At 34.4% G+C, this 15000-nt stretch overlaps 1 protein-coding gene across 2 annotated transcripts in view; it reads right to left on the reverse strand.

Annotated features, from left to right (window-relative positions):
* The window catches only part of Cdc14 (cell division cycle protein 14), a 283378-nt gene that overhangs the window by 142021 nt on the left and 126357 nt on the right, over window positions 1–15000 (reverse strand). The gene's annotated exons all lie outside the window — the stretch shown is intronic.

Here is a 15000-nt window from a genome sequence, read left to right on the forward strand (position 1 = left end):
CTGCCTGGTAGCTCTGGCGAAAGTTGTCCCAGCTAGGAGTGCTGCAGTAGCTTTCCTGTTGAAGAAAAGGAAGATGTTATTTGGGTATTGTCTCTTACAAGTAATCAAAAACTAAAATAAGAAATTCTACACAGGTTACTGCTACTGCTATTATAGCGACCTGAACCTGCACTGAAGGTGCAGGCCACGGGCTCTTTCGCTAAGACAGCCCGTAAACACAGGTTATCAAGACACAAGTTATCAGAGATGGTTCAGGAAGCATGGTAAATACATTGTTTTCAAATTTGAATACTGAGAATTTTTTTGTTTAGTTTTTAATAATATAAGGGCTATATACACCTGAAGTCTCATAACTTATGATCAATAGTAGTTCATGCATAAGGTGAAAAATCAAGTTTGATATGCAAATACTCAATTGCTTGTTCATGTATCTTTCGAAATTGTCATTTAGTTTCTTCTGTGTTTTTTCTATCTCTAACAATAAGAATAACAATAAAGATGATAATGATTACAAGGAGAGATTGCTACAATCTAGACAATACACTTTTCCACATCAAAGATAACAATGGCAGGAAGGCCGTGATTAGTCTGAGTGATTTCTGACAACTTCTGTGATTACTGTCGGTTGACGCTTAAGGATTGTAATAATGTAATGAAGGGGTTGTGACAATAGAGTGAAGGATTATGACAATATAGTGAAGGATTGTGACAATAGAGTGAAGGATTATGACAATATAGTGAAAGATTGTGACAATATAATACCTGAACTGTGGAATAATTTCACAATTTCGAGGGTAACTAGTCCTGCTATAAATCTTTGATACTTCTAGAATATCAGAGCTGTTGCCACATTCCATTAACGCCATGCATCACTTTCATGTGAAAAGAGAGTTAATGTGGTAGATGTGGCACATTTTCGAGGGGTGTTGGCAGGCGTAGTAAAGATTACAGAGGAGACAAGAGTGACACAACTGATATGGTGTGGGCATGTGGTGAGGATGGAGGGTGGCAACAAAGAGTGAATGATGACAGAGAGAAGAGGTTTGGTAGAAGGGAATGCATTTGATTTAAGGCATTGGAGAGGACGCATCAGGCAATTGACCTCTTAAGGTAAGGATAACGGTGGGAAAGAAGAAGAATTAGATGGTGAGATAAGGTGAGGGATGACATAAAGAGAGGAGGTTTGGTAGAAGAGAATGCCTTTGATACAAGGCATTGGAGAGGACGCATCAGGCAACCGACCCCTTAATCTTAATGTAAGGATAACGGTGGGAAAGAAGAAGAATTAGATTGCGAGATAAGGTGAGGGATGACATAAAGAGAGGAGGTTTGGTAGAAGAGAATGCCTTTGATGTAAGGCATTGGAGCATTGGAGAGGACGCATCAGGCAATCGACCCCTTAATGTAAGGATAACGGTGGGAAAGGAGAAGAATTAGATTGTGAGCTAAGGTGAGGGATGACATAAAGAGAAGTGGTTTGGTAGAAGGGAAGGCCTTTGATGTAAGGCATAGGAGCATTGGAGAGGACGCATCAGGCAACCGACCCCTTAATGCATGTATAACGGTAGGGAAGAAGTTGACATATCTCTCGAAAAAAACATATTGCTCGAAAAAGTTTCCTGCGCGCTGATTAGTTAGAATTATCTTCTCCAACCAATCAGCGCCCAGGAAACTTTTCCGAGCTAAAAGGGCACCGCTCCGAGTCGGTGCAAATCTGCCTCGCTAAAAAAATTGACTATAGGATAGTTGGCATTAATAAACCAATGAAAGGACCAACTTTCCATTTACCATCGTGATTGGAAACGTGGCAGCGTTGCTTATTCTAGTGTAAACCTACTGTAGCTGGACCATAGTACAGTTTGGAGGCAAGTTTTTACAGAGCATTTTACAGTTATGAACAATAATAGAAAAAATTAAAAAAAAATAGATAAGAAATTGGGAAGATAAAACCATGATAATTCCAAACATAAGATAAGAATAATAATCTCGGGGCCATAATCCGAGATATTGGAAGGTATAAAACCGAGGATCATTTTACAGTTATGAACAATAATAGAAAATATAAAAAAAATAGATAAGAAATTGGGAAGATAAAACGATGATAATTCCAATCATAAGATAAGAAAAAGAATCTCGGGGCCATAATCCGAGATATTGGAAGATATAAAACCGAGGATATAGGCAAATGATAAAACCATAAAAACTTGATGAATGAGAAAGAAGACATCACAGAACATTTTACAGTTGTGAACAATAATAAAAAAAATAAAAAAAAAATAGATAAGAAATTGGGAAGATAAAACCATGATAATTCCAAACATAAGATAAGAATAAGAATCCAGGGGCCATAATCTGAGATATTGGAAGGTATAAAACCGAAGATATAGGCAAATGATAAAACCATAAAAACTTGATGAATGAGAAAGAAGACATCAAATACTTTGGAAGGAGAGATAAAGCAAAAATATAAAAAAAGAAAAACTTTCAATATGAAAAAAGTTTTCACGGAAAGCTTCGTAAGATCTAGAAATGAGTGGAATCTCCTGAAAGTTGAGCCGTGAAGTGGTGTTATGTCTGTGGAATAAAATGGTAAAGGAAAAAAAAAAACTAACAGGAGTTTGGAGTCTTTTGAGATGTGGCCATGGAAGAGGTGATGGAGTGTGGTGGAGTATTATAAGAGAGATTGAGATAAAAAAAGGGGAAAGTTTCAAGTCTTGTTTTGTTGAGAAGAGAAAAATGGAAAAATAAGTTTTATATGGGTGTGGATTAGAAGCCTGTCATTCAAAGTAGGAAAAAAAGTTTTTTTTTTTTTTTTTTTTTTTTTTTTGAGGATGAAAACTGACCAAACCAAACCGCAGACAGGAATAGAGACGTATTTGAGGCCTTTGTCCTGCAGTGGACTAGAAACGGCTGCATTTGTTGTTTTTGCTAATATATATATATATATATATATATATGTATATACATATATATATATATATATATGTATATTATATATATATATATATATATATCATCATCATCATAATCATCATTATCTCCTCCAACGCCTATTAACGCAAAGGGCCTCGGTTAATTTTGGCAAGTGGTCTCTATCGTCAGCTTTTAAAGCAATTCCTCTCCATTCAATATCTCCTACTTCACGCTTCGTAGTCATCAACCATGTAGGTCTGTATCTTCCAACTCCTCTTGTGCTTTGTGGAGCCCAGTTAAAACTTAGGTGAGCTAATCTCTCTTGGGAAGAGCATGCCCAAACCATCTACATATACCCTTCATTATGATCCCATCCACACACACACACACACACACACACACATATATATATATATATATATATCTTGTCTGCACATATGAGAGAATAACTATCGGACTATGGAAAACAATTAGCAATTAGATTCATGTGAAAATAATTCTTTACTTATCGAATTACATATATCAACAAAAAGATATACCAAGTGGCGAATAAATAATAGTATTTGATATCCTAAAATTTAACAACCTGGCTTCCAGCGAAGAAAGGAGAAGAAACACTCGTAAGATTAAAAAAAAAAAAATGATTCGAAATCCATCTCAAAAGTTTTTCCGAAGATTTGGGTTGACTGTGAAAAACCTCGAGAGGAGATTTCCCGGATTGAATTTAAAGATGGAAAATAAAGGTTTTAAGTCGGATTCGTATTTGGAAAATGCCGATATAAGAGGAAAAGAAAATGTTATGACAGGAAACGCTTTTGGGAAGTAAACAGATGTTTCCGATACGTAAACAGAAATTAATATCATGAGTCAAAAATTTGCCGTAAAAAAAAAAATAAAATAAATCCAAGAATAAATATTGCCAGGCATTTACCGTTTTAAAAATGGATATATTGATCTAAAGGAGGGATGTTACGGTCACCAACCTGTAAAAGATAATAACAAAGTAGGGTAAAAATTACGGTCGCCTGTATTTTACTGAAATACGGCTGAGAACAGTATATTTGTACGGAGAATTACCGATTAAAATTATGTTTTTTTTAAGAGTGGATAATGTTTTATCATTTAGTTTATTTTTTTTTTTTTTATGAAAGACTTCTATTTATGAATACATCACATGAAGATCCATTGCAGAATCAAAATGCTGAATAATTCCTAATTTGTATAGTGATGGTAAAAATATTTAAATATTTAATTATTTAATTATTTAATGAGAACAAAACTTACCACTGTGTTGTATGCCAATGGCAGATCTTCCTAATTAATTCTTTACCAAATTATGTCATTTTAAATTTAATGAATAATATTGTTTATCCTTAATTAGATTGAAATCTACTCCAATATGTTTTTTTAGCTCAAGACATAATGTACATATTCAGTTACAATTTGATTTATTACGTAAATTAGGGTTGTATACATTTTTTTCCACTCACATTGAATTTCATTTACGTCTAATTTCAGGAGTTTGTTATATAATTACCTCCACCAAAGAAGTTGGAAGGAGGTTATCTTTTCGCCCCTGCTTGTGTGTTTGTTTGTTTGTGAACAGCCTCCTGGCCACAATTTGACTCGTAGAGTAATGAAACTTGTAGGGATTAAGTGTTATGTAAAAAAAAAGGGAAATTATTAATTTTGGAAAGTCAAGGTCTAAGGTCAAGGTCACGGTCAAGCAAAATTTCCAATTCACGTAATCAGCCTTAAGTTTGGACATCGTTGTCACAGAGACTTCAAACTTGATTCATATATTAATACATGTCAAGATCGAACAAAAGATCGAGAAATAAGCTGTCGCGGCGGAGGTCTGCGCTCTACTGAGTGCCCCTCCAGGTTTCCATAATTCAACTTTCGCTGCTCGAAAATACATCTTTAATACGAATATCCACAAAAGAGAACATTTTGTTTAATGATAAGAACGAGAAATATAAAATCTTGAAAATAATTATTTGTATGGAGATTTCAGGGTTTAAACTTGATCATGCCCCCATTACCTTAGATGCTGCGGCTTTTTACCTTGATTTGCCTTAAAACTTTAAAAATTTCCTTAAATTTGAAGCTATTAAAACCAAAATTACCATAAAATTACCTTAAAATTACCTTGAAACCATACGAATTACCTCAAACTAAGGTTATTACCTTAACTTTCACTGCCAGTGGTTCATTCAAGGAAACTTCTGATGTACCAAATTCTTTCAAGACAACACAGACACTAACTTGTTGATATTTATTGAAAAGCTCACATCAAGACCTTTCTATTGAATGCCAACTTTCTATAGTCTGGGCGATTATAAAAGAGAGAGAGTTACCTTTTTCGAATTTTGACTAAATCACCAGTGCCAGTGAAAGGGTTAAAAGTTTAAACCCTCGTCGAGACCTCCCTCATGTTTACCACTATTCCTCTTTGATATTTAATAAGGCTCATGTTCTCTGAACGCCATTTTACGAAAAATATTCATAATGATCCTTTTTTTGGATGATCATTTCTGAAAAGTAGCGACGAACTAGTTTTAATGAGGAAGATGTACCGTCCCTTCCGGCGTTATGTGACTTAGAAAAATTATACGTTGAGCTAGAGTGGAAGTATAATCATTCTCTCTCTCTCTCTCTCTCTCTCTCTCTCTCTCATGCAGTTGCTGTAGGTGAAGAGAGGTGGTAAGCAAAATTCTACGTTGGGCTTGAGGGAAAGTATAATCATACTCTCTCTCTCTCTCTCTCTCTCTCTCTCTCTCTCTCGATGCTTGCAGGACAAGTGGAAGCACGTTTACCTCAACCCAAGGATAGACCCATGTACAGTTGAACACAGGAATTCATGGTACACCTCACTGTGATGAAATTGAATTTTTAAGCTCTCTCTCACACATTTTGAAACTGATGCAGGAAGAATCTTTCTCTCTCTCTCTCTCTCTCTCTCTCTCTCTCTCTCTCTCTCTGTCTTCTGCTGTGTTATCTGGTATTTTACGTTTTTAATATCCGTTGTTGTAGAGATTTAAAGGTTTAAAGGCCGCTCATGAATGGGAGAGTCAAGGGACAGTGATAATACTCTAACTAGCAGGACAATGCCCGAGAGACTGACCACACATACATAAGATCAGCGCCCAAGCCCCCTCTCCCCCCAAGGTAGGACCAGTGAGAGCCAGGCAATGGGCTTTATTAATTCTTAGGGACAAATAATATCACATTTTTCATACACCTTCCGTTAACCATGCACGAATGTGTCGTACAATTTGTTTACAATAAACTTGTTAATCAAATCATCTTCTTTCCCACCGTTATCTTACATTAAAGGGTCGGTTGCCTGATGCAGCCTCTCCACAGCCTTCGATCAAAGGCATCCTCTTCCAGCAAGCCTCCTCTCTCCATATCATCCCTCACCTTCTATCAAAGGCATCCTCTTTCAGCAAGCCTCTTCTCTCCATATCATCCCTACCCTTCTATCAAAGGCATCCTCTTCCAGCAAGCCTCTTCTCTCCATATCATCCCTCACCTTCTATGAAAGGCATCCTCTTCCACCAAACCTCTTCTCTCCATATCATCCCTCACCTTCTATCAAAGGCATCCTCTTCCAGCAAGCCTCTTCTCTCCATATCATCCCTCACCTTCTATCAAAGGCATCCTCTTCCAGCAAGCCTCTTCTCTCAATATCATCCCTCACCTTCTATCAAAGGCATCCTCTTCCACCAAACCTCTACTCTCCATATCATCCCTCACCTTCTATCAAAGGCATCCTCTTCCAGCAAGCCTCTTCTCTCCATATCATCCCTCACCTTCTATCAAAGGCATCCTCTTCCAGCAAGCCTCTTCTCTCCATATCATCCCTCACCTTATATCGCCATCTAATTCTCCGCCTCCATCTTGATCTTCTCCCCCTAACAGGTTCCTCCTAAGCCCTCCTCATTCCCTCCCCACTCTCCATTCTCAACACGCGTCCACACCATCTCAGTCGTATCTTTACTATACCTGCCATTCTTCCGATCTTTCAGGCAGTGATATTCCCATAATCCATCCCAGCATTCTCATCTCATACATTAACACTGGTCTTATTACTGTGCTATAAATCTCGACTTTTAGTTTAATCAATTGATTAATAAAATATTCTAATTCGACACTCGAGATTCGCCTGAACGTCTGCAGCTAATTCAGTGTTGTTACTGTTCATGAAATATTTTATTTCAGTTGTTCATTACTTATCTTGTAGTTTATTTATTTCCTTGTTTCCTTTGCTCACGGGGCCATTTTTCCTAGTTGGAGCCCCTGGGATTATAGCATCTTGTTTTTTTCAACTAGGGTTATAGCTTAGCTAGTAATGATAATAATAATAATACTAATAATGATGATGATGATGATGATGATGATGAGTAGTAGCAGTAGTAGTAGTTGTTGTTGTAATAGTAGTAGTAGTAGTAGTTGTTGTAATAGTAGTAGTAGTAGTAGTAGTAGTAGCATTATCACCTAAAATTAATAGTCAATATTCATTGCATTTTATATAGAAACTGAAAAATGAGTATTGGTACTTAATTATACGAAAACAAACATCTATATATATATATATATATATATACATATATATATATATATATATATATGTATATATATATACCATTCCCGTTTCATGGAAAAACAATTTAATCTAGTAATCATATATTTCAAAACTGTATTAATTTTTTGTACCAATACATTTATTACACTTTCGTTTGATGTTGAACTATATTGATGTTGACTATATTATAATTACAATACAGCCTACACAGGTATAGGCAAATTGAACCATTACTGATTCTTTGGAAATTTACTGGAGAATTGTCATTTATTTTCCATATTATTTTCTGGTATGTAATTATTTTTTTGTAATTTTTCTTTCATTACTTGGATGCCCTAATTACTAACTTTCCACCAAATAAAGATTAAAGGTGTCTGGTATCAGTGTCATCAGAATTGATGCTCACCAGAACGTCAGACGGGCAAGCCCAATCCCTCAATGTGGTGCTCAACCACAGCAGTGGCCTCCCTAGTAAATAGCTTAAACTCAAGGTCCTGGGCTGGGATTGATCTGTCACCATGCAAATGCTAGGCGACTATAGTCCATTTCTTTTAGCGAAACATATTTGCACCGACTCGCAGCGGTGCCCTTTTAGTTCGGAAAAGTTTCCTGATCGCTGATTGGTTGGACAAGATAATTCTAACCAATCAGCGACCAGGAAACTTTTCCGAGCTAAAAGGGCACCGTTGCGAGTCGGTGCAAATATGACTCGCTAAAAGAAATGGACTATAGGTTACCACTGAACTAGCCGGGAGTCTATTATTATTATTATTATTATTATAAAGGTAAAGGTGTCTGGTTTCAGTTCCAGGGAAAAATAGTCCCAGAGAGGATAGGAATAAATAAACTACAGTACAAGTAATGAACAATCAAAATAAAATGTTTTAAAATTAGTAACAACATTAAAGTATATCTCTCATATATAAACTATGAAAACTTAAAAGAAAAACTAGAGGAAGAGAAATAAGATATTATTATCATTATTATTATAATCATTATTATTATTATAAAGGTAAAGGTGTCTGGTTTCAGTTCCAGGGAAAAATAGCCCCAGTGAGGAAAGGAAATAAGGAAATAAATGAACTCCAAGAAAAGTAATGAACAATCAAAATAAAATGTTTGGAAATTAGTGAAAAAATTAAAGTAGATCTGTCATATATAAGCTATAAAATCTTTAAAAAAAAAGCAAGAGGAAGAGAAATAAGATAAAATAGTGTGCCCTAGTATACCCTCAAGCAAGAGAACTCTAACCCAAGAGGAAAGTGGCTACTGAACAAATACAGTGCAGTAGTTAACACCTTGAGAGAAGAAGAATTATTTGGTAATCCCGGTGTTGTCAGGTGTATGAGGACAGAGGAGAATATGTAAAGAATAGGCTAGACTATTCGATGTATGTGTAGGTAATGGGAAAATGAACCGTAACCAGAGAGAAGGATCCAATGTAGCACTGTTTGTCCAGTCAAAGGACCCCATAACTCTCTAGCGGTAGTGCAATTATGTTTTGGGAAAGGATAAAATATTTATCATTTATCCAAGATTCACAGAGAGAGAGAGAGAGAGAGAGAGAGAGAGAGAGAGAGAGAGAGATATTTAAAATTACACCATTCTCTGACCAAACTAACCAGTGAGGTAATTGAAAATAAGTACCTGACTTCATTGCCCACTTGTCTCTATAAAACCTTGCCCTCTGTAAAACGAACTTACCCTGACAATTAAATTAGGTTTCTTTTAAATTCGGGTGGCCCTTTGCAACATTGACATCTAACAGATGTTAAGATATATCAGGAGGTATTTAATGCTGAAACGTCTCTCTCTCTCTCTCTCTCTCTCTCTCTCTATATATATATATATATATATAAATATGTATGTATGCAGTATATATATATATATATATATATGTATATATATATATATATATATATGTATGTAGATAGATAGATACAGTATATATCATTGAAACCATAAAGACGTATTATTATTATTATTATTATTATTATTATTATTATTATATGAATCAGCTGTGAGAATAGCACGGCCATTCACTATGCTTTTGGACAGAGCGTGTTAAAGATTTTGGGCTGGAACCAGTCGCCTCCCTTTACTGGCTCCGCTATCTCAGCAGTGCTGCCAACATGTTCATACAGGAGTTGACATTGCTTTCGTTTGTTATCATTTTTGTCTATGTTTTTTTCCATCATGTTAGCTTTGTTTTGTTATATATTATGAATATTAAAACATATATAATATATCTGTAGTAATAGATACCAATATGATTAAATATAAATACTGTATTGTGATACGAATCAGAAAAGTTGGTCACTCTCGCCGATGTAAACAAACCCTCGCAAAACAGCCAACAGCACGGATTAATAAGTAATTTTGTTATCGTTATTATCTATTATATTTAACCATTTATTTGGATTGTTACTTCTTTAAATTTTGTTTTAACTTATAACACAGGTATTGACTGTAGGAAATAATCATGAATAACGAAACAAGATATTAATGCATTATCGACGGTAAGACTCGGAGCGAGATGCCATTGGTACTGCTGTTTCTCAGTCTCATGGCGTAGTTTTGAAAAGCAAGATGTGCTTGTTGTTGCCCGTATTTTTTGGGTTATTTCCCTTCTATTCGTTGGATATTATTAAATTAGTGAGTGTATTGATACCCAACGAGGGTATCGTTTTCGTTAAAAGCTAGGTTTTACGATCGTAAAGTTGTAGGAATGTTACGTTGGCAAGGAAAGTTGAAGAGGACTTGTGTAATTTTACCGACTAGTGAACGAAGGTGATGATAGTGTTATGGTACCGATTATGGACCGAAACTGGACTTTGCCTAACATTATTATACTCGATTATTGTACTCGATGTTCTACGATAAGCGTCTGAACGTAATGTAAGTACCGGAGTTTCTTGCCGTCTTTCGATATTATTGCATTATATTACAGGGTAATGTAACCTAGGGAATAAACTACCCTTTTCTATAGAAAAAGGTCCGTTCTCTTCGAAAATGACACTCGTTCCTGTCGGAAATGAATCTTTATCAGCATTACTGTTATGTGGAGAGTGAATCAGTTGAGATCATTTCTGAAAGTGCTAAGGAGACATGGCATTTCTGGAACATTTATAAGAAATTATAGGAATTTTGTGCCTTATCGGAAAGATAGAGGGGAGAAGAGCAAGAGGCCGGTAAAATAAAAGGTTTTGGGCAGCTTACTGTAGGATTAAGATGAAAATGTAACAGCCGGACAATTTATACAGAGAGCTAGACAGGACCAGGTGGAGGCAATTGACAGCCCATGTCGAAGATGCGTTACCTAGGTAGACAGATGTTTTGCTGTAGTGTTTTGTAAGCATTTCTCTCTACAAGTCACAATGAAATTGCTTTCATTCTGTTTGTAACATTGTTCATGTTGCAAGCTAGCGTATTTGGTTGGTTGCTTGCAAATTTTATGGTATTTAAGACTTTTGTAAGCTTTTCACAATTTATAACAGAAATAATAACGAAAGAACTTTTTGTATTTTTTTTTCAAAGTTTCTAATGGATAAATAACAAGGTTTTTTTGGGGGGTAAAAAACATTACTTTCAATTGGAAGCAACTTTTAGTAGGTAAAATATTTTCATAAATACCATGCAATTCACATTAAACTACGTTTTCAGGCAAAAGAATTACTGAATTTGGTTGAAAACTCAGTGAATTATCACGTTTTGGATATTTCCAAACATTAAAACTTGATTTTTTCCAGATTTAAACTGTGGCAAATACAGGTTTTAGAACACACGTGTATATATATATATATATATATGCCACAACAAATGCAGCTGTTTCTAGTGCACTGCAGGACAAAGGTCTCAGACATGTCCTTATTCATATTTTGGGTTTGGCTAGTTTTCATCAGTACACTGGGCAACTGTGGGTTGGTGATGAAGGGAGACTATGTTTATGTGTGATTTATTCATATCAATATATTCCTAAGGGGGAACAATATAAAAGAAAACAAAAATAATTAAACTTTTATATACCAAGTTAAAATAATCCTAGACACCCAAAGACATTTGTAAAATATTTGAATATTTTCCTAGAATTAGAAGTATGTAGAAAACAAAATATATTTACTCACAGCAGCAAGATAAAGAAAAGAAATAAACCTTTATACTATGATAGAATAATTCTAGACACCTAAAGACATTTGTAAAATATTTGAATATTTTTCCTAGACTTAAAAGTATGTAGAAAACAAAATATATTTACTCACAGCAGCAAGATAAAAAAAAGAAATAAACTTTTATACCATGATAGAATCATTTTAGACACCCAAAGACATTTCTAGAATATTTGAATATTTTCCTAGACTTAAAAGTATGTAGAAAACAAGATATATTTACTCACAGCAGCAAGATAACAGAAGACAAAAAGAAATAAAATTTTATTCCAAGATAGAATAATTCTAGACATCCAAAGACATTTATAGAATATTTGAATATTTTCCTAGCCTTAAAATTATGTAGAAAACAAAATATATTTACTCACAGCAGCAAGATAAGAAAAAAAAAGAGAAATAAACTTTTATACCAAGATAAAATAATCCTAGACATCCAAAGATATTTATAAAATATTATAATATTTTCCTAGCCTTAAAAGTATGTAGAAAACAAAATATATTTACTCACGGGAGCAAGATAAAAGAATACAACAAGAAATAAACTTTTATACCATGATAAAATAATCCTAGACACCTAAAGACATTTGTAAAATATTTGAATATTTTTCCTAGACTTAAAAATATGTAGAAAACAAGATATATTTACTCATAGCAGCAAGATAAAAAAAAGAAAAAAAAAATAAACTTTTATACCATGATAGAATAATACTAGACACCCAAAGACATTTATGGAATATTTGAATATTTTCCTAGACTTAAAAGTATGTAGAAAACAAAATATATTTACTCACAGCAGCAAGATAAAAAACAAAACGAAATAAACCTTTATATACCATGATAGAATAATTCTAGACCCCCAAAGACATTTATAAAATATTTGAATATTTTTCCTAGACTTAAAAGTATGTAGAAAACAAAATATATTTACTCACAGCAGCAAGATAAAAAACAAAACGAAATAAACCTTTATATACCATGATAGAATAATTCTAGACACCCAAAGACATTTATAGAATATTTGAATATTTTCCTAGCCTTAAAATGATGTAGAAAACAAAATACATTTACTCACAGCAGCAAGATAAAAAAAAGAAATAAACTTTTATACCATGATAAAATAATCCTAGACACCTAAAGGCATTTGTAAAATATTTGAATATTTTCCTAGACTTAAAAGTATGTAGAAAACAAAATATATTTACTCACAACAGCAAGATAAAAAAAAAGAAATAAACTTTTATATCATGATAAAATGATCCTAGACACCCAAAGACATTTGTAAAATATTAGAATATTTTTCCTAGCCTTAAAAGTATGTAGAAAACGAAGATATATTTACTCACAACAGGAATATCTGTAGCATTGCTAGAGAGGGTCGTGTTGTCACCCTCATAATCGAAAGAGACATCATCGCCATCTATTGACAGGAGTGTAACATTAACCAGAGTTGCGACTGTCATAGAGAAACTCAGCCCTTCTTGAGGAAAGTTGGTCATTTCCATGTTTTCCATTTTTAGTTATTTTATCGTAATTTTCCGTCTCACTTATGATTTAGTTAATGGGAGAGATAGTTTCCCATCATTGTAAAATAGCTTTTGTTTAAATAGTATCTTTTTGGGGGACCACTTAATGAAATTTATCTTACTTTTTCTTACACAGTTTAAGATCTTAGACACAGTTTAAGAGTTTCCCATCATTGTAAATAGCTTTTGTATAAAGAGTATCTTTTTATAGAGGGACCACTTAATGAAATTTATCTTGCTTTTTTCTTAGACAGTTTAAGATAGTTTCCCATCATTATAAGTAACATTTGTATAAAGGGTATCTTTTTTTATACGGGTCACTTAATGAAATATCTTGCTTTTTTCTTAGACAGTTTAAGATATGTTTCCCCTCATTGTAAATTTTTTGGTATAGAGTATCTTTTTTAGGGGGACCACTTGATGAAAGTTATCTTACTCTTTTTTCTGACACAATTTAAGATAGTTTCCCATCATTGTAATTGGGTTTTGTATAAAGAGTATCTTTTTGTGGGGACCACTAAATGAAATTTATCTTACACTTTTATTAGACACAGTTCAAGATAGTTTCCCCTCATTGTAAATAGTTTTTCTATAAAGAGTATCTTTTGTAGGGGGACCACTTAATGAAATTTATCTCACTTTTTTTCTTAGACACAGTTTAAAATAGTTTTCCATCATAGTTAGTCAATGCTTTTGTAGATAGCGTATCTTTAATTGTGCCACTTTTTAAAATTTACGTTACTTTTTCTTAAGACATAGATTTAATTATAATCAAATAGATGCCTCATAGATATTCTAGAAAACATTTTAAACCTATTGAAATTGGTCTCTTGGCTAAATCTAGATAGCTGAGAGCAGCATGATCGAAATTGAAGCTCACAACGTGTATCATAAATTGCAAATACATTTCGATGAAAGATCTAGATGATCGATTAAGGAATCCTTCTTCTTGTGACTTTTATTGAGATGTCTTGACTTCAACATATCCTCGGGATCAAAGTCGACAGCTTTAGTTGTTGCTAAGAGTTCATACTGTGGCAGGGCAGAGGCTACTCCCTTATCACAGTCTTCAAGGATCCAACGCCTTATCAAAGTCTTCAAGAATCCAACGCATTATTAAGTCTTCAAGGATCCAACACCTTATCAAAGTCTTCAAGAATCCAATGCGTTATCAAAGTCTTCAAGGATCCATCCAACGCCTTATCACAGTCTTCAAGGATCCAATGCGTTATCAAAGTCTTCAAGGATCCAATGCATTATCAAAGACTTCAAGGATCCAGCACGTTATCACAGTCTTCAAGGATCCATCCAACGCCTTATCAAAGTCTTCAAGGATCCAATGCGATATCACAGTCTTCAAGGATCCATCCAACGCCTTATCAAAGACTTCAAGGATCCAGCACGTTATCACAGTCTTCAAGGATCCATCCAACGCCTTATCAAAGTCTTCAAGGATCCAATGCGATATCACAGTCTTCAAGGATCCATCCAACGCCTTATCAAAGTCTGCAAGGATCCAACGCCTTATCAAAGTCTTCAAGGATCCAACACATTATCAAAGTCTTCAAGGATCCAACGCCTTATCAAAGTCTTCAAAGATCCAACACGTTATCACAGTCTTTAAGGATCCATCCAATGCCTTATCAAAGTCCTTAAGGATCCAACGTGTTATCAAAGTCTTCAAGGAGCCAACGTCTTATCAAAGTCTTCAATGATATAACGCCTTATCAAAGTCTTAAGAAATCCAGCGCTTTATCAAAGTCTTCAAGGATCCAACACCTTATTAAAGTCTTCAAGGATCCAACGC

This window comes from Palaemon carinicauda, chromosome 2, assembly GCF_036898095.1.
Source record: "Palaemon carinicauda isolate YSFRI2023 chromosome 2, ASM3689809v2, whole genome shotgun sequence".
Classification (NCBI taxonomy): Eukaryota; Metazoa; Arthropoda; class Malacostraca; order Decapoda; family Palaemonidae; genus Palaemon; species Palaemon carinicauda.